The sequence below is a fragment of the Schistocerca americana genome, chromosome 3 (assembly GCF_021461395.2).
Source record: "Schistocerca americana isolate TAMUIC-IGC-003095 chromosome 3, iqSchAmer2.1, whole genome shotgun sequence".
Lineage (NCBI taxonomy): Eukaryota > Metazoa > Arthropoda > Insecta > Orthoptera > Acrididae > Schistocerca > Schistocerca americana.
The window spans coordinates 225745553-225765755 of NC_060121.1; the positions used below are offsets into that span (position 1 = coordinate 225745553).

At 43.3% G+C, this 20203-nt stretch overlaps 1 non-coding gene across 1 annotated transcript; it reads right to left on the reverse strand.

Moving 5' to 3' along the window:
• Positions 1–16197: 16197 nt before the first annotated feature.
• Positions 16198–16272, reverse strand: Trnal-caa. The gene has a single exon. It is a non-coding gene; the product is annotated as a tRNA-Leu (tRNA).
• Between the last annotated feature and the right edge of the window lie 3931 nt (positions 16273–20203).

Genomic DNA, 20203 nt, shown 5'->3' on the forward strand with positions numbered 1-20203 from the left:
TCAGGTGTACTAAGACATCTGCACAATATTGAGACCTCCACATAAAGCATGTGATCCTTGTTTTTGAAGAGCACAGCTGTGTGAAAACTAAAGTTTTCTTGCAAGATGGAGTACCACCTCTTGTTACTCACCCAGTGAAAGATCTGCTAAATTCAGTGTTCCATCATGTAATCTGAATCCATGTGACGTTTGGCTCTGGTGATATCTAAAAGAATGCATTTACCTGGGATATGTTTGGTCTCTACACCTGATCTGAAGGCCAGTATGCAGGAACATGTTGCTCAAATTCCACCAGAAGTGCCATGAGCAATAGTTGATCATATTGTTTTACAGACGCAGCAACTTGTTGATGTCTACAGTGCTCATACTGAACAAATTGCATAAGGGGTGGTTAATAATAAAATCAGCATTATGCTTTACTCACTTGTTTGACCTTTTCTGCATGTGGCCTATTCCTAACCCATCACATATGGAAACATTCCTATACATTTTTCTTGCATTCACAATGCCAGATATGTAACTGTTTTCAAATGTAAATTGTTTCTACATTACTGCATTAGTATATCCACCAAATTTTCCTACCATACAGTAATTACAGCCTACACTAGACCTCTGTGAATAGCTGCATTTTAATTATAACTAGCGGGTATATGTTAAAGTATGTAAATGTGTTGAAATATATAAATAAACCACAAAACTTTACTAGCCTACATAATTCTTTGGTATAAGCAGCACACCCTGCTGTAACAGGCAAAAGGAGCAAACCAGCTGAAAAATGCTAGTTTTAGAGCACAAGAAAGAAGAATATGCACGTCTTTAAAAGTCTGTGATGGAAAAGTGGGGAACCAGCTGCCTCAAACCTCATTCCACCTTCCTCACCATAAATTTTGACATGCAAAAATATTTGTACTTTTTGTGCTGATAGAGAGAAGCAGAGAGACAATGGTAGTAGAGAGGAGAGGAGACAGTGATTGTGGCAGTGAAATAGAAAGCGAGATGGGTGAAGACAATAGCAGTGGGGGCCAAAGAGAGAAGAGATAGTGATGGTCAGTGAAAGACAGTAGCAGTAAAAGAGAAAGAGAGATGAATGGAGGTAGTAGCAGTGGGAACAAAAGAGAGGAGACAGTGGAAATGAAAAAGAAAGATGAGTGGATACCATGCATAGGCCTGGGGTCTGAAACCCTCCAGAGTGGTGAACTTTAACATGAAAAAATTTTCCCACTTTCCCCCATCCCCTGTACCCATATGTACCAATGAAAGCCAATGACAGTGGAACAGAAGGCCAGTTAAAGTGCCAGAAAAGGAGACAATTGTAAGGAAAAGTGAGAGGAAGGGGTGCAGGCAATGATAGAAGCAAAGGTAGACAGGAGCTAGTGCCAAGGAAAAAAGAAGACAGTGGGAGCAAGACATATACAGGCAATGACAGTGAGAAGGTGATGCTGAGTATGAAAGCTTCACTACAGAAAGAGAATGGGTGAAAGGATTTAGAATGTTCTGTGTTAAAAGAGCGTGAACATGTTCACGTGCCAAAACTTTGGTGAGGAAGGTGGACTGAGAATTGAGGCAGCTGATTCCCCATTTGTCTGTCACAGTCTTTTAAAGCATACTCAGCTTTTTTGTGCCCTGGCAGGGGCGTTTTTCAGCTGGTTGGTTTTACTGCTTGAGAAACTCAGCTATGCCACTCATGGATTATGTGAAGTGCTGATCTATGATGTATTAACTGTTAAAGTTACTAAATGGATGCTGATAATCATACATTTAAAGCAATGAATGAAACAGATGACCTTGACTGTGTAGTGATATTAAGTCAATATATAATGTGGATGAACCTGTAAATTAGCTGAAGAAGGTTGTTGAATGTGAACACCAGGGAGACTTACGAGGCACAAAAGCAGGTCATTGGCATTATGAACTGTCCCATCATATGATGCTATAAGACATTAGTGGTCCGTCCCCAGTAACTGAGCAGTCAGCATGACAGTATGTCAATTGTAAGGGCCTGGGTTCGATTCCTGGCTGGGTCAGAGATTTCCTCCACTCAGGGACTGGGCGTTGTGTTGTCCTAATCATCATCATTTCATCCCCATCTATGTTCAAGTCACCAAAGTGGTGTCAAATCGAAAGACTTGCACCTGGCAAATGGTCTACCCGATGGGAGGCCCTAGTCACATGACATCGATTGATAAGACATTAGTGAAAATAGGAGAAATAAGGCAGTGTTGTATCATTTCCCTCTCAAAATTCTTCACCAGACTTTCAAAAACCAAAAGGTAAGTGCAACCAACAAAAAAATTAAAAATTCCAACAACAGAGTAAAGACAGTTTGGAGCATTATTAGGAATGACAGAATGAACTTAGTCACGCAAATGATATCCCTCTCTCAAAAAGCAGTAGCTATGAGATATATGATAATAGATTCAAATCACTGGATTCTCAGTTCAGTTAACTCTTCCTAACAGTAGCTAAAAAAAGGAACATTGAAAGCAGATCCATCAGGTATAGTTAGATAAGCTTTGGCTACTTCACCAGCAGGCATCCATTGCATCCACTCAACTGTGAAGACAGATCACTGAGTGCATTATTGTAACTATTCTGGCTGTGATGGTATTTCAATGAAACTAGTGAATGTTAATTCATTCCTTTGTCTCTGATTGGTAGAAAAACTTTGTATTTGTAAAATAAAACCACAATAATTTGGATGTTCTGCAGTACTGTGATACTGTAAAACATCAACATTTCTGTGCTTCTATTTTACAAATAAAAAAGCAGTGAAATTTTTTGCTTACTTGGTAGTACCCCCCACTAAGTCAAGGTGTAGCTCCTGAAAGACTGAAATAGGCAATAGCAACTATTATATCCCATCTTATGCACCTGGGGGATCTGAATTGGTTGATGGTAGCATGGAGTACAATGCACTATTAACACAACTGCAGACAATTATCTTTTATTCGAATACTGATAAGATTAAGAAAAGTATGAATACATATCTCTCTGGTAGCAGTTGACTGTACAAGTTCCTTGTTAACACAAATACTTCTCTTCTGTTATGAATGATAATTATGAAGTCCATAAGCCCTACCCAACAAATACATGAGAACACTGAACAGCCAAAACAAGAACAAGCAATAAGGGAGCCAGAGAGAAGCAATTTTCATAATTTAAATGCATCTGCCACTGTACCTTGGACTGGGGGTTTCCTCACATGTTATTACTGTGGTGGTTTAACAATGTTGAAGCAGGACCCCTTGGCCATGTTGGAGGTTGAGCGAAGTGCGGCAGTAAGTAGCAGTGCGTGTGTTTCAAAGTGCGGTCAGTTGGCATGGTTGATACCACACCCCCTCCTTCCCCCTAACTATGAAGGTCTGGTGGGCAATGAAGATTACTTGGTGAGGCCTATGCCATGGATAGAGAAGAGGTTGGTTGCACGACTGGGGGAAAAGCAAACCGACCACGTCCTGACATTACACCTTGCAAGTGCCTGGGAAAGTGCCCCAGAAAAACCAACAGCACAGACATGAGGACTGGGAGTTCTGCAGTTCTGGGTGCCTGTGACTGGCTGATGGTGACAGTGTTGATGTCCATGTGGAGGGGACCTGCAATGTTGATGTATACGGCGGAAAAGGTGGGCAGACATTGATTTCCATTAGTATAGCGGCCACGAGTGGGAGAACCTGCACAGCAGGCTGTGTAAGAGGATGCGTCACAGTGGGCAGAGGTTGGGTTTGCCATGAGGAAATCTGAAACAGTTACATCTACAGCAGGATCATTGAAATCACTGAGCCATAGCTAGTTTTGATTGCACTGATGCGTGACTGTGCTGCCACAAATATAATATTGCACTCTGCCAGCTGATTGGAGAACAACAATGCCAGATTCCCATAACTGCAGCTTGTTGTACACATGATAATAGACTCTATCATTAGGGTGAAACTTCATGGCAAATTTCAAGGCTGTATCAGAGATATGAGGGTGAAGCAAATACAACAAGGTCTGGCAGCATTACCCATGCAAATATTCTGCCATTGAAATGTCAAGAGCAGGCAAGTTGCAATAGGAATTCAAGAACATCAGTAAAGCATTTCCACAAGATTGTGATGCATGAAAATATGACATTTGCATCTTCAAAGTCCAAACAAAATGTTAAGCCTCGCCTTTTGACTGCAGTAAGAACATTGCAGTCCTGACATGGTGTATTCCACTTTGTTGGCAAAATCGGGAGAACTCCTTTGAAGAGAAGTTTTTGGCAAACCTCCAAGAGAAAATACAGAAGTGAGCACCTTGATAGTGCTGGCAGCAGCTGCTGAATACATTGGAATAATGAAAGGGTATTAACAGTAGGCATTGATGATGATCAGCCAATGTGTTTGCCAACGGGACCAGCAAAGTCTGTGTGGAGGCATTCCCATGGACTGTCAGATTGCAGGCAGGGAAGAATTTTCAGCATGTAGCAGACTTATTGTCTGCTCATTCATGGCAATGTGTCATCACATGTTCAATCTGACTATTTATATCAAGCCACGTACAATTTTGGTGCACTAATTACTTAGTGTGAACTGCCCCTAATGACCTCTATGTAAAAGACTTAACACTTGCAGTTGCAATGAGATGGGGTTTAAAACTCATTGGGTGAGTGAAGCCAGATCACATCATTTGGAAGAGAGAAATTGTTGTGTTGGGCAAAATGTCTTCACACTAAGGTGCTGGAAATATAGTTCTGAGAGTACAGTCAACCATTGCACATGTAACATTTTAGCAATTGTAGTGACTGGTCAGCAATTGATCATGCTCCATTGCTCATGCAACCCATCATGAATCAAATGGAAAAGAATCCAGTGCCTGCAAATCAGAAGAATTAACATGTAAGCAGAAAGCTTGTGATGCATCAAAGGCCAAATCTGTGCTTATGAGTAAATAAGACAACTTGTCGGTGTTTGTGTGTTGCACTGTCAGGTGATACAGAATTTCATACCAATAATTTGACAAGAATAGTGACCAACATTGGAACTTTTGCACTGTGTGGTCTGAAACTGGTTTTGTCAGATGAAACAGTACAGTCAATAGCTTATGGCCCATGGTCAGAAAAAACTTTCTGCTATATAGGTAATGACTGAATTTTGTGACATTTCTCGGGCTTCTTCCATCAGCTGACTATAATTACTATGTGCACCGTTCAAAGTTTTGGAAGCAAATGTGATGGGATATCCTGCTTTACCAATTTTGTGGGATAAAACTGTCCTGATGGCATGTCATGAGGAATCTACCACCAGCACATGTGATTTAAGCATATTGTACTGCGTGAGGCAAGGTTGATGAAGCTATGTGTTTTTCCGACTTTGAAAGAGTTGACCACATTCCCCTTTTCACTGAAATGAAACAATTTTATGCCTGAGGCAGTGCAGAGGCATGGTGATTTGGGCCACATTAGGAATAACTTTATATCATAAGTCAATTTTCTGAGAACAGCTTGCAGTTCATGTACATTCTTACAAGATGGCACTCTCTGGATTGCTTGGAAATGTTTAGTCAAAGGACAAATGCCATTGGTAACGATGATACAGTATGTCCTAAGCACTCCATTATGGTGTTGAAAAAAGAACATTTCTGCAAATTAAATTTTATGCCTTCCTCAGTTAAAACTTGAAAAAGACAGCCCTAATTTTGAAGGTGTTGTTATAGTGTCTGTCCATAGATGATAATGTCATTAAGATAATTAAAGTAAGAAAACACCTTTGATGTCACTTGTATGAGAAATCTTTGAAACAACACAGGCGTGGAAGCACTTCTGAAACACAGGTGTAAATACTGAAACAATCCAGCATGAATATTCATAATACGTATTACCTTTGTTTCTTCATCCAATGGTAACTAAAGATAGGCCTCTGCAAGACCAATTTGTGAAAAGAATTGTCCTGTGAGTCCTGTGAGGCAATTCAAAATTTCCTCAACTAACATCATCTGGAAGGAATCAAACATTGTCTGCAAATTAACCATGCCTCTGAAGTCAGCACAAAGATGAATCTTGAACAGTGATTAAGGTTGATGCCCTCTGACTCACTAAAACAGATTTCAAAACTCCAATAATTTCTAGTCTGTGTATATCTGCTGCAATGTCTTTGTGTAATGTGCGGCATCAGATGCATATGACAGAATTTGGGTTGTACGTTAGATTTCAGTGTAATCTGAGCCTGAAAATCTTTGGCAGATTCTAAAGTACCATCAATCAAATGTTTATATTTGGCACGCAATTTTTGAATATTGGAATAGAAAAATTTTGCATCAGTGGCATGCACATCATCATGAATGTCTAATATGAAGGAATCAAAAGCATCCACGCTTAAAAAATTTGGACTTAGGCCTGAGCGAATTATTGTAAAAGGCAGTTCTGTACTCATGTGTTTGTATGTATCAGTTAAGTGCCATGTTCCAAGAACTGAAATGCTGTTGCAATTGTAGGCAGTGAGATGCAGACTTGATTTTTGCAAAGGTGATTATGGTATCTATTTGTTCATACGTACCCAGGCTGCGCAATATGACAGAAGCTCTGGTATTCGATTGGAAAAGCATTGACTGGTTGCAAAGTTGCAATGTAACCTACAGTTATTCATGTCATGTTATGGAAAACTATTTTCTGCTGTTGTGTGCGCAGAAGAGCAATTGTATGCTCTTTGAGGTTGGGAGGGCATATTTGAATTTTGCGAAATTCACTTCATATTCACTTGTGTGCATTTTCTGTCTCCATTTTTCTAAACTATGAGTTGGAGGAGGAGAAGAATCCATACATGAAATTGTATTGATTTCCATATGTTCCAGATTTGAATGATTCCTGCATGAAACCGGAAAGGGGGGGGGGGGGGGCTTTCCTCTCTTTTGTAGGCAGACTGGCTTTGTATGTCCCTTGCAATGACAAAAGTTGCATTCAACATGTCTGAAGAAGCAATGCTTCTGATCATAGGTGACATAGCATTTCATACATGACTTCACTTTGTAATCAGCTGAAGCAGATGAATTAGTATTGTGTCGGCATGGCAAATGCTGTCTGTGTTTACAGAAATGACTACACCATGCAGAGTTGTGGGGAGTAGGCCCAGGGTATGAGCTGTTTGTCTCAAGTGAAGCAATAGCCTGAAGATTGAAATCCTGCTCTGGTAAGTTATATGCTTCATGTGAATCAATAACTTTAAGCATGTCACTGAGGCTGGGGTTATGATGCTTCAAAATTTTAGCCCTCAGTCTCTGTTCTGAAAGCACTCACAATGCATTTCATGCTGGTAAGATTTGTCACAGATGCAACTGAATTTATAGTTCCTAGTCATTCCCCTGTAATTCTGCTATCCATTCTTTATAAGACAGATCATTATGATGTTGGATGCAAAAAAAATTTATACCACACAGCACAGCTAGAAATTTACAATTCCTAGTCATTTCCCTGCAATTCAGCTATTTGTTCTTTATAAGACAGATCATTATGATGATGTATGCAAAAACAAATTGTACCACACAGAAGCAACATGTATCTAACAAAAAATTCAACTAGTTTTGCTGTTATTACCTCATAGTACTGTGTTTGGGGCTTACTGAGGGGAAATAATTGCACTAGCACCTGGAAAATTAACACTCCTACACATGAAAAGAAAAATTCACATCATGATTCACATGTTATTGGGTTTTGAAATGTTGATGTAGCTGTGTTATGTATTCCTCCAAAGTCTCATGTTGCTCATCAAACTATTGGGAGGGTGGATGCGGCAGCTGTGTTTCTATTGCCTTTTGCTGCTGGGCTGTCAACATTCTTACTTAACTATAGAACAGGCATGGCTTTGTATAAAGTGCACCAACCACAAATATCATTCATGAAATGTTTTCGCTGTTGCGAATATGGACTATCTTCAGCTGTATGATGGAATGACAACAATGAAAATTTGTGGTGGACCGAGACTCAGACCAGGATTTGACTGCCTTATCATTTGGCTATCCAGGCACAACTCATGGACAGACACAAAATTCCACTTGTCCTTGTCTGGAACAAATTTTCATTGTTGTCATTCCATTATAGAGCTGATGGTAGTCCGAATTCCCAACTGTGAATACGTTTCATGTATTTCATGATGGCTTTTGCCCGAAGGAACATTACATTATAATTCAGAATGACAAATACTAACAAAGAGATAGAGGGGCTGGCCAGTACTTACCTCAGCTCAGTGCAGCCGATAGATACACAAAAAACAGAACCAAAAATTTACGTTCCTAGCTTTCAGAACAAATGTTCCTTCATCAGGGAGGAGAGAGGGGAAAGAAAGGGAAGAAGGGAAAGTAGATTCAGTTACTCACAACCCAGGTTATGAAGCAACAGGGAAAGGAAAACAGGGAGGGTAGCAAGGATGGAGGCATGGTTGTCAGAGGGAAGCCAAAGATATTCTACTGTAAGTACTGTGCCAGCTTCAAACCAAAGAGGATGCATACAGAAGTAAAGAGGTATATAGTATAAATGACATGTGTAGTTTCACATGTGGCCCTGCCTTGAATTGTGTATGTTTTACCAGTAGTGGGGCTGGAGTAGGTGGTTGTGGGGGGATGCATGGGGCAGGTTTTCCAGCGGGGTCGGTTACAGGGGTAGGAACCGCAGGGTTGAGAAGGTAGTCTGGGAATATTGTAGGGTTTAACAAGGATGTTACGGAGGTTAGGGGGGGTGATGAAAGGCAACTCTGGGTGGTGTGGGGAGAATTTTGTCAAGGGTAAGAGGTAGAAGGTAGGGGTACGTGGCTCAGGGAACGGCCATGGGAACCAGGATGGCTCCGTCCTATGCCAACCTCTTCATGGGCCGCATGGAGGAGGCTTTCCTGAAGACCCAACAGCTGCTTCCCCTGGCCTGGTATAGGTTTATAGATGACATCTTTGTGGTCTGTACTCATGGTGAAGAAACACTCCTTAATTTCCTCCATAACGTCAACTCCTTTTCGAATCTGAATTTCACCTGGTCCTTCTCCAAAACCCAAGCCACCTTCCTGGATGTTGACCTTCGTCTTGTTGAAGCTCACATCCACACCTCTGTCCATATCAAACCCACAAACAAACAACAGTACCTTCACTTTGATAGCTGCCATCCATTCCACATCAAACGCTCCCTTCCCTATAGCCTAGGTATTCGTGACAAACGTATCTGCTCCAGTGACGAATCCCTCAACAATTACACCAATAACCTAACCAGTGCTTTCCTCTCCCGCAACTATCCTGCAGACCTTGTCCACAAACAGATCTCCCGAGTAACACATTCCTCCCCCTCCAACAACAATGTTCCTATCCCCAGACCACACAGAAGCATCCCCCTTATCACCCAATATTATCCTGGCCTCGAAAACATCAACAAATTACTCCGCCAGGGATATGACTTTCTCAAGTCAACCCCTGAAATGAGATCATCCCTTGACAAAATTCTCCCCACACCACCCAGAGTTGCCTTTCGTCGCCCCCCTAACCTCCGTAACATCCTTGTTAAACCCTACAATATTCCCAGACTACCTTCTCTACCCAGCAGTTCCTACCCCTGTAACCGATCCCGCTGCAAAACCTGCCCCATGCATCCCCCCACAACCACCTACTCCAGCCCTGCTACTGGTAAAACATACACAATTCAAGGCAGGGCCACATGTGAAACTACACATGTCATTTATCAACTGACATGCCTGCACTGCACAGCCTTTTACATCGGTATGACAACAACTAAACTGGCTGAGCGCATGAACGGACACAGACGAACTGTCCGCCTAGGAGATGTCCAATACCCAGTAGCGGAGCATGCCCTCCAGCGTAATTCTAGGGTCCTAGGAACCTGCTACACTGTATGTGCCATTTGGCTTCTCCCACCCAACACCAGTCCCTCTGAACTGCGGAGATGGGAACTTGCACTCCAACACATCCTTTCATTCCGCCATCCCCCTGGACTGAACCTACGTTAAACCACTTCACTCCCATTTACTCTTCAGTCTTCTCCTCTTTCCCTTTCCTCTTTAGCCATTCACACATCTTTTCATCCTACATAGTTGTGTTTATCTTTATACTACATACCTCTTTACTTCTGTATGCATCCTCTTTGGTTTGAAGCTGGCACAGTACTTACAGTAGAATATCTTTGGCTTCCCTCTGACAACCATGCCTCCATCTTTGCTACCCTCCCTGTTTTCCTTTCCCTGTTGCTTCATAACCTGGGTTGTGAGTAACTGAATCTACTTTCCCTTCTTCCCTTTCTTTCCCCTCTCTCCTCCCTGATGAAGGAACATTTGTTCCGAAAGCTAGGAACGTAAATTTTTGGATCTGTTTTTTGTGTATCTATCGGCTGTACTGAGCTGAGGTAAGTACTGGCCAGCCCCTCTATCTCTTTGTTAGTATTTGTTTCACATCTTTATATGAGATTTTCCATTAATCATTTAGATCACCTATATGGTCCACATCCTTCATTGTTTTGTCCCTTTTGTTAGCTATCACTTACATCTGTCATCTTAACACTTTCTCTTCTTCAGTGTTTTATATATACATGAATAAATATTTTCGTCACCAACTGTGCTAGTTTCATCTTCCTCCTATTATCTTGTTCCGTTTATAGTCCAATTCTCTTTTTTTTTGTTTATTGATTTATTTATTTAACATTCCATAGTTTTAACGTTCGTTATTCGCTGTTTTCCAGTCAACAATCACTGCCAACAATCTCTTCCACACCTACCAGTATCATCCATTTCCGTCGATTTTGTGTTGCTGGCAATATTTTTGTGCCATTGGGTATCTTTCTCTGCCACAGGATAATTTTTTTGGGACATTTCTGCGCCACGCGCGATCTCTTTTGCGGCACTCGTGATCTCTTTTGCGGCACGCGCGATCTCTTTTGCGGCACGCGCGATCTTTTTTTCGCCACTCGCTATCTCTGTTTTTGAGCAATGTGTGTTCTTTTCCCCTAATCTGGACATACTTGCTTGATCTGGTCAACTTTTTCCGTATTTTTCTTATTTAGAGGTCTTCCTTTGGTATTGAACATTACCAACACAATTTCTTTCTTTCTCGTCCTTCCCTCCGTGTTTTATTCCTTCTTATGATTACTATTTCAACTTAAGTTATTTAATTTCCCTACCCACCAGTTACCCACTATGTGCCCTAATCCTATACCACATTATTTACATTCATTCCGGAAACATGCATTCACCGTAGCCAAACTGCAGTCCCACATACTTTTCCTCCGGTCCTGCTTAACCTTTGGAATTACCCCTAAAGGACTTGCCTTAAAAGTTCCCATCTCTGGGTGCAATTCCTCCTTCCACCAGTCTCTCCTGGACTTCCAGAACCTTCAATCCTTAGCCCTTACCCAACTTGTCCTGAATCTCTACACTACTTCATGTAACCACCACTCCCAACAGCTCCTATCTCTCTTCAAAGTCCTTCACCTCTCAAACCCTTCCTTGGAGAACACACTCAGGAACATCATCCTAGAAGCCAGCTGCAAACTTGAGTTCCATGCCACACACCACCTGAAAAAACTATCCACTGTGCTAGTGCAACACCTAAGAAGTGGGGTCCCTCTCCCTATCCCTCACAAACACCAACCACAACAGAACCTTCAACAAACCCCCCTCATAGCCAACAAACCTAGCCTAGCCACCCTACTCAATCTCCCCATCCCAGCACATACCCCACACAGACCAAATCTCAACTATAACCACAGTCAAATGCCACATATCACCAGTCCCAATTCAGTTCTAAACCTCTCATCCAGATCCCTCTCTCCTCCAGAGACATCTGTTCTATCAAAAGGCTTAACCTTTAGCCCCACGCCTAAATTCAACCACACTGCCCCGGTTAAAGATCTCCTCTCATTCACCCGGAACCTCAACTGGAAATATCACTTCACTACCCAAACACAGCCCCCAAATACTAGATCCAGTGTTGAACCCTGTCTAGAACAGTTCCGACCGCCTTCTCAAAGGGATCCTCCTCCCCTCCCCCAAAACCATCCCTTGCAGACATTTCAGGAACTCCTCACATCCAGTGTTGCCTCCCAGTCCTTCTTGAAGAACAACCCGACAACCCCCAACATCACCCCAGCTGAATCCCGTGCCATTAAGGAGCTGAAAATAGACCGCTCTATTGTCATCCTCCCAGCGGATAAAGGCTCCACAACTGTCGTACTTGACCATGTGGAGTATGTGGCAGAAGGACTGCGTCAACTATCTGACACCTCAACCTACAAAGCTGTTACCCAGGATCCCATTCCCTCCATCCAGACTGAGCTGCAGAAAATCCTAAAAATCCAAGGTCCCTCACAAGGCCTCACAACGGCTTCCATAGACTTACTCACTCCACCTGAGCCATGTACCCCTACCTTCTACCTATTACCCAAAATCCACAAAGAGAACCATCCTGGCCGTCCCATTGTGGCAGGCTTCAAAGCCCCAACAGAACGTATCTCAGCTCTGGTAGACCAACACCTCCAACCTATCACCCGCAGACTCCCATCCTACATCAAAGACACAAACCACTTCCTAGAACGCCACAAATCCATTCCCACTCCTCTCCCACCTGAAACCTTTCTTGTCACCATAGATGCTACATCCCTTTACACAAACGTCCCACATACCCATGGTCTCTCTGCCCTTGAGCACTACCTCTCCCAACGCCCACCCGAAGATCTTCCAAAAACCTCGTTCCTTATCGCACTTACCAACTTCATCCTCACCCATAATTACTTCACTTTTGAAGGCCAGACCTACAAGCAAATCAGGGGAACGGCCATGGGAACCAGGATGGCTCCGTCCTAAGCCAACCTCTTCATGGGCCGCATGGAGGAGGCTTTCCTGAAGACCCAACAGCTGCTTCCCCTGGCCTGGTATAGGTTTATAGATGACATCTTTGTGGTCTGTACTCATGGTGAAGAAACACTCCTTAATTTCCTCCATAACGTCAACTCCTTTTCGAATCTGAATTCCACCTGGTCCTTCTCCAAAACCCAAGCCACCTTCCTGGATGTTGACCTTCGTCTTGTTGAAGCTCACATCCACACCTCTGTCCATATCAAACCCACAAACAAACAACAGTACCTTCACTTTGATAGCTGCCATCCATTCCACATCAAACGCTCCCTTCCCTATAGCCTAGGTATTCGTGGCAAACGTATCTGCTCCAGTGACGAATCCCTCAACAATTACACCAATAACCTAACCAGTGCTTTCCTCTCCCGCAACTATCCTGCAGACCTTGTTCACAAACAGATCTCCCGAGTAATACATTCCTCCCCCTCCAACAACAATGTTCCTATCCCCAGACCACACAGAAGCATCCCCCTTATCACCCAATATTATCCTGGCCTCGAAAACATCAACAAATTACTCCGCCAGGGATATGATTTTCTCAAGTCAACCCCTGAAATGAGATCATCCCTTGACAAAATTCTCCCCACACCACCCAGAGTTGCCTTTCGTCGCCCCCATAATCTCCGTAACATCCTTGTTAAACCCTACAATATTCCCAGACTACCTTCTCTACCCAGCGGTTCTTACCCCTGTAACCGATCCCGCTGCAAAACCTGCCCCATGCATCCCCCCACAACCACCTACTCCAGCCCCGCTACTGGTAAAACATACACAATTCAAGGCAGGGCCACATGTGAAACTACACATGTCATTTATCAATTGACATGCCTGCACTGCACAGCCTTTTACATTGGTATGACAACAACTAAACTGGCTTAGCACATGAACGGACACAGACGAACTGTCCGCCTAGGAGATGTCCAATACCCAGTAGCGGAGCATGCCCTCCAGCGTAATTCTAGGGACCTAGGAACCTGCTACACTGTACGTGCCATTTGGCTTCTCCCACCCAACACCAGTCCCTCTGAACTGCGGAGATGGGAACTTGCACTCCAACACATCCTTTCATCCCGCCATCCCCCTGGACTGAACCTACGTTAAACCACTTCACTCCCATTTACTCTTCAGTCTTCTCCTCTTTCCCTTTCCTCTTTAGCCATTCACACATCTTTTCATCCTACATAGTTGTGTTTATCTTTATACTACATACCTCTTTACTTCTGTATGCATCCTCTTTGGTTTGAAGCTGGCACAGTACTTACAGTAGAATATCTTTGGCTTCCCTCAGACAACCATGCCTTCATCCTTGCTACCCTCCCTGTTTTCCTTTCCCTGTTGCTTCATAACCTGGGTTGTGAGTAACTGAATCTACTTTCCCTTCTTCCCTTTCTTTCCCCTCTCTCCTCCCTGATGAAGGAACATTTGTTCCGAAAGCTAGGAACGTAAATTTTTGGATCTGTTTTTTGTGTATCTATCGGCTGTACTGAGCTGAGGTAAGTACTGGCCAGCCCCTCTATCTCTTTGTTAGTATTTGTTTCACATCTTTTTATGAGATTTTCCATTAATCATTTTAATTCAGAGTAACATGTTGTTGTTGTGGTCTTCAGTTCTGAGACTGGTTTGATGCAGAGGCACTGCAATATTGTATCACACAAATAACATTGTCTTACACTGTTCCATTGTTGTTTTACAAATGTGGGCCAACAGCCATTTCTTAATTGTTGCTTGAGCTAACATAGTGACAAGTATGGCTGTCATACATCCAAATGAGCAGTAGTAATATAAAATAAAGATGCTAGGTGAGAAATATTTTACGATCCATTCAAGCAAATGACCGAGATTCTGAGATAGCAACACCATTCCACAATGAGTCACTTTTCTATGAGATAATTAGAATTAAATAAGCAGTTGGCTGGGATATCCGCCCCATGAACCATGGACCTTGCCGTTGGTGGGGAGGCTTACGTGCCTCAACGATACAGATAGCCGTACCGTAGGTGCAACCACAACGGAGGGGTATCTGTTGAGAGGCCAGACAAATGTATGGTTCCTGAATAGAGGCAGCAGCCTTTTCAGTAGTTGCAGGGGCAACAGTCTGGATGATTGACTGATCTGGCCTTGTAACACTAACCAAAACGGCCTTGCTGTGCTGGTACTGCGAACGGCTGAAAGCAAGGGGAAACTACAGCTGTAATTTTTCCTGAGGGCATGCAGCTTTACTGTATGGTTAAGTGATGATGGCGTCCTCTTGGGTAAAATATTCTGGAGGTAAAATAGTCCCCCATTTGAATCTCCGGGCGGGGACTACTCAAGAGGATGTCATTATCAGGAGAAAGAAAACTGGCGTTCTACGGATCGGAGCATGGAATGTCAGATCCCTTAATCGGGCAGGTAGGTTAGGAAATTTAAAAAGGGAAATGGATATGTTAAAGTTAGATATAGTGGGAATTAGTGAAGTTCGGTGGCAGGAGGAACAAGACATCTGGTCAGGTGAATACAGGGCTATAAATACAAAATCAAATAGGGGTAATGCAGGAGTAGGTTTAATAATGAATTAAAAAATAGGAGTGCAGGTAAGCTACTACAAACAGCATAGTGAATGTATTATTGTGGCTTATTGTGGCCAAGATAGACACGAAGCCCATGCCTACTACAGTAGTACAAGTTTATATGCCAACTAGCTCTGCAGATGACAAAGAAATTGAAGAAATGTATGATGAGATGAAAGAAATTATTCAGGTAGTGAAGGGAGACGAAAATTTAATAGTCATGGGTGACTGGAATTCGAGCATAGGAAAAGGGAGAGAAGGAAACATTGTAGGTGAATATGGATTGGGGGGAAGAAATGAAAGAGGAAGCTGTCTGGTAGAATTTTGCACAGAGCATAATTTAATCATAGCTAACACTTGGTTCTAGATTCATAAAAGAAGTTTGTATACATGGAAGAATCCTGGAGATACTAAAAGGTATCAGATAGATTATATAATGGTAAGACAGAGATTTATGAACCAAGTTTTAAATTGAAACTTCCTGGCAGATTAAAACTGTGTGCCCGACCGAGACTCGAATTCGGGACCTTTGCCTTTCGCGGGCAAGTGCTCTACCAACTGAGCTACCGAAGCACGACTCACGCCCGGTACTCACAGCTTTACTTCTGCCAGTACCTCGTCTCCTACCTTCCAAACTTTACAGAAGCTCTCCTGCGAACCTTGCAGAACTAGCACTCCTGAAAGAAAGGATATTGCGGAGACATGGCTTAGCCACAGCCTGGGGGATGTTTCCAGAATGAGATTTTCACTCTGCAGCGGAGTGTGCGCTGATATGAAACTTCCTGGCAGATTAAAACTGTGTGCCCGACCGAGACTCGAACTCGGGACCTTTGCCTTTTGTGGGCAAGTGCTCTACCAACTGAGCTACCGAAGCACGACTCACGCCCGGTACTCACAGCTTTACTTCTGCCAGTACCTCGTCTCCTACCTTCCAAACTTTACAGAAGCTCTCCTGCGAACCTTGCAGAACTAGCACTCCTGAAAGAAAGGATATTGCGGAGACATGGCTTAGCCACAGCCTGGGGGATGTTTCCAGAATGAGATTTTCACTCTGCAGCGGAGTGTGCGCTGATATGAAACTTCCTGGCAGATTAAAACTGTGTGCCCGACCGAGACTCGAACTCGGGACCTTTGCCTTTCGCGGGCAAGTGCTCTACCAACTGAGCTACCGAAGCACGACTCACGCCCGGTACTCACAGCTTTACTTCTGCCAGTACCTCGTCTCCTACCTTCCAAACTTTACAGAAGCTCTCCTGCGAACCTTGCAGAACTAGCACTCCTGAAAGAAAGGATATTGCGGAGACATGGCTTAGCCACAGCCTGGGGGATGTTTCCAGAATGAGATTTTCACTCTGCAGCGGAGTGTGCGCTGATATGAAACTTCCTGGCAGATTAAAACTGTGTGCCCGACCGAGACTCGAACTCGGGACCTTTGCCTTTCGCGGGCAAGTGCTCTACCAACTGAGCTACCGAAGCACGACTCACGCCCGGTACTCACAGCTTTACTTCTGCCAGTACCTCATCTCCTACCTTCCAAACTTTACAGAAGCTCTCCTGCGAACCTTGCAGAACTAGCACTCCTGAAAGAAAGGATATTGCGGAGACATGGCTTAGCCACAGCCTGGGGGATGTTTCCAGAATGAGATTTTCACTCTGCAGCAGAGTGTGCGCTGATATGAAACTTCCTGGCAGATTAAAACTGTGTGCCCGACCGAGACTCGAACTCGGGACCTTTGCCTTTCGCGGGCAAGTGCTCTACCACTTGCCCGCGAAAGGCAAAGGTCCCGAGTTCGAGTCTCGGTCGGGCACACAGTTTTAATCTGCCAGGAAGTTTCATATCAGCGCACACTCCGCTGCAGAATGAAAATCTCATTCTGGAAACACCCCCCAGGCTGTGGCTAAGCCATGTCTCCGCAATATCCTTTCTTTCAGGAGTGCTAGTTCTGCAAGGTTCGCAGGAGAGCTTCTGTAAAGTTTGGAAGGTAGGAGATGAGGTACTGGCAGAAGTAAAGCTGTGAGTACCGGGCGTGAGTCGTGCTTCGGTAGCTCAGTTGGTAGAGCACTTGTCCGCGAAAGGCAAAGGTCCCGAGTTCGAGTCTCGGTCGGGCACACAGTTTTAATCTGCCAGGAAGTTTCATATCAGCGCACACTCCGCTGCAGAGTGAAAATCTCATTCTGGAAACATCCCCCAGGCTGTGGCTAAGCCATGTCTCCGCAATATCCTTTCTTTCAGGAGTGCTAGTTCTGCAAGGTTCGCAGGAGAGCTTCTGTAAAGTTTGGAAGGTAGGAGATGAGGTACTGGCAGAAGTAAAGCTGTGAGTACCGGGCGTGAGTCGTGCTTCGGTAGCTCAGTTGGTAGAGCACTTGCCCGCGAAAGGCAAAGGTCCCGAGTTCGAGTCTCGGTCGGGCACACAGTTTTAATCTGCCAGGAAGTTTCATATCAGCGCACACTCCGCTGCAGAGTGAAAATCTCATTCTGGAAACATCCCCCAGGCTGTGGCTAAGCCATGTCTCCGCAATATCCTTTCTTTCAGGAGTGCTAGTTCTGCAAGGTTCGCAGGAGAGCTTCTGTAAAGTTTGGAAGGTAGGAGACGAGGTACTGGCAGAAGTAAAGCTGTGAGTACCGGGCGTGAGTCGTGCTTTGGTAGCTCAGTTGGTAGAGCACTTGCCCGCGAAAGGCAAAGGTCCCGAGTTCGAGTCTCGGTCGGGCACACAGTTTTAATCTGCCAGGAAGTTTCATATCAGCGCACACTCCGCTGCAGAGTGAAAATCTCATTCTGGAAGTTTTAAATTGTAAGACATTTCCAGGAGCAGATGTGGACTCTGACCACAATATATTTGTTATGAACTGTAGATTAAAACTGAAGAAACTGCAAAAAGGTGGGAATTTAAGGAGATGGGACATGGATAAACTGAAAGAACCAGAGGTTGTACAGAGTTTCAGGGAGAGCATAAGGGAAGAATTGACAGGAATGGGGGAAAGAAATACAGTAGAAGAAGAATGGGTAGCTCTGAGGGATGAAGTAGTGAAGGCAGCAGCGGATCAAGTAGGTAAAAAGACGAGGGCTAGTAGAAATCCTTGGGTAACAGAAGAAATATTGAATTTAATTGATGAAAGGAGAAAATATAAAATGGAAATAAATGAAGCATGCAAAAAGGAATACAAACGTCTCAAAAATGAGATTGACAGGAAGTGCGAAATGGCTAAGCAGGCATGGCTAGAGGACAAATGTAAGGATGTAGAGGCTTATCTTGCTAGGGGTAAGATAGATACTGCCTACAGGAAAATTAAATAGACCTTTGGAGAAAAGAGAGCCACTTGTATGAATATCAAGAGCTCAGATGGAAACCCAGTTCTAAACAAAGAACGGAAAGCAGAAAGGTGGAAGGAGTATATAGAGGGTCTAAACAAGGGCGATGTACTTGAGGACAATAGTATGGAAATGGATGAGGATGTAGATGAAGATTGAATGGGAGATATGATACTGCGTGAAGAGTTTGACAGAGCACTGAAAGACCTAAGGGGATCAAGACCCTGGGAGTAGACAACATTCCATTAGAACTACTGACAGCCTTGGGGGAGCCAGTCCTGACAAAAATCTACCATCTGATGAGCAAGAGTTATGAGACAGGCGATATACCCTCCGATTTCAAGAAGAATATAATAATTCCAATCCCAAAGAAAGCAGGTGTTGACAGATGTGAAAATTACCGAACTATCAGTTTAATAAATCACGGCTGCAAAATACGAACGCGAATTCTTTACAGACGAATGGAAAAACTTGTAGAAGCTGACCTCAGGGAAGATCAGTTTGGATTCCATAGAAATGTTGGAACACGTGAGGCAATACTGACCCTACGACTTATCTTAGAAGAAAGATTAAGGAAAGGCAAACCTACATTTCTAGCATTTGTAGACTTAGAGAAAGCTTTTGACAATGTTGACTATAATACTCTCTTTCAAATTTTAAAGGTGGCAGGGGTAAAGTACAGGGAGCGAAAGGCTATTTACAATTTGTACAGAAACAAGATGGCAGTTATAAGAGGCGAGGGGCATGAAAGGGAAGCAGTGGTTGGGAAGGGAGTGAGACAGGGTTGTAGCCTGTCCATGATGTTATTCAATCTGTATATTGAGGAAACAGTAAAGGAAACAAAAGAAAAATATGGAGTAGGTATTAAAATCCAGGGAGAAGAAATAAAAACTTTGAGGTTTGCCGATGACATTGTGATTCTGTCAGAGACGGCAAAGGACTTGGAAGAGCAGTTGAACGGCATGGACAGTGTCTTGAAAGGAGGATATAAGATGAACATCAACAAAATCAAAACGAGGATAATGGAATGTAGTTGAATTAAGTCAGGTGATGCTGAGGGAATTAGATTAGGAAATGAGACACTTAAAGTAGTAAAGGAGATTCGCTATTTGGGGAGCAAAATAACTGATGATGGTCGAAGTAGAGAGGATATAAAAAGTAGACTGGCATGGCAAGGAAAGCATTTCTGAAGAAGAGAATTTTGTTATCATTGAGTCTAGATTTAAGTGTCAGGTAGTCGTTTCTGAAAGTATTTGTATGGAGTATAGCCATGTATGGAAGTGAAACATGGATGATAAATAGTTTGGACAAGAAGTGAATAGAAGGTTTTGAAACATGGTGCTACAGAAGAATGTTGAAGATTAGGTGGGTAGATCACATAACTAATGAGGAGGTATTGAGTAGGATTGGGGAGAAGAGAAGTTTGTGGCACAACTTGACTAGAAGAAGGGATTGTTTGGTAGGACATGTTCTGAGGCATCAAGGGATCACAAAT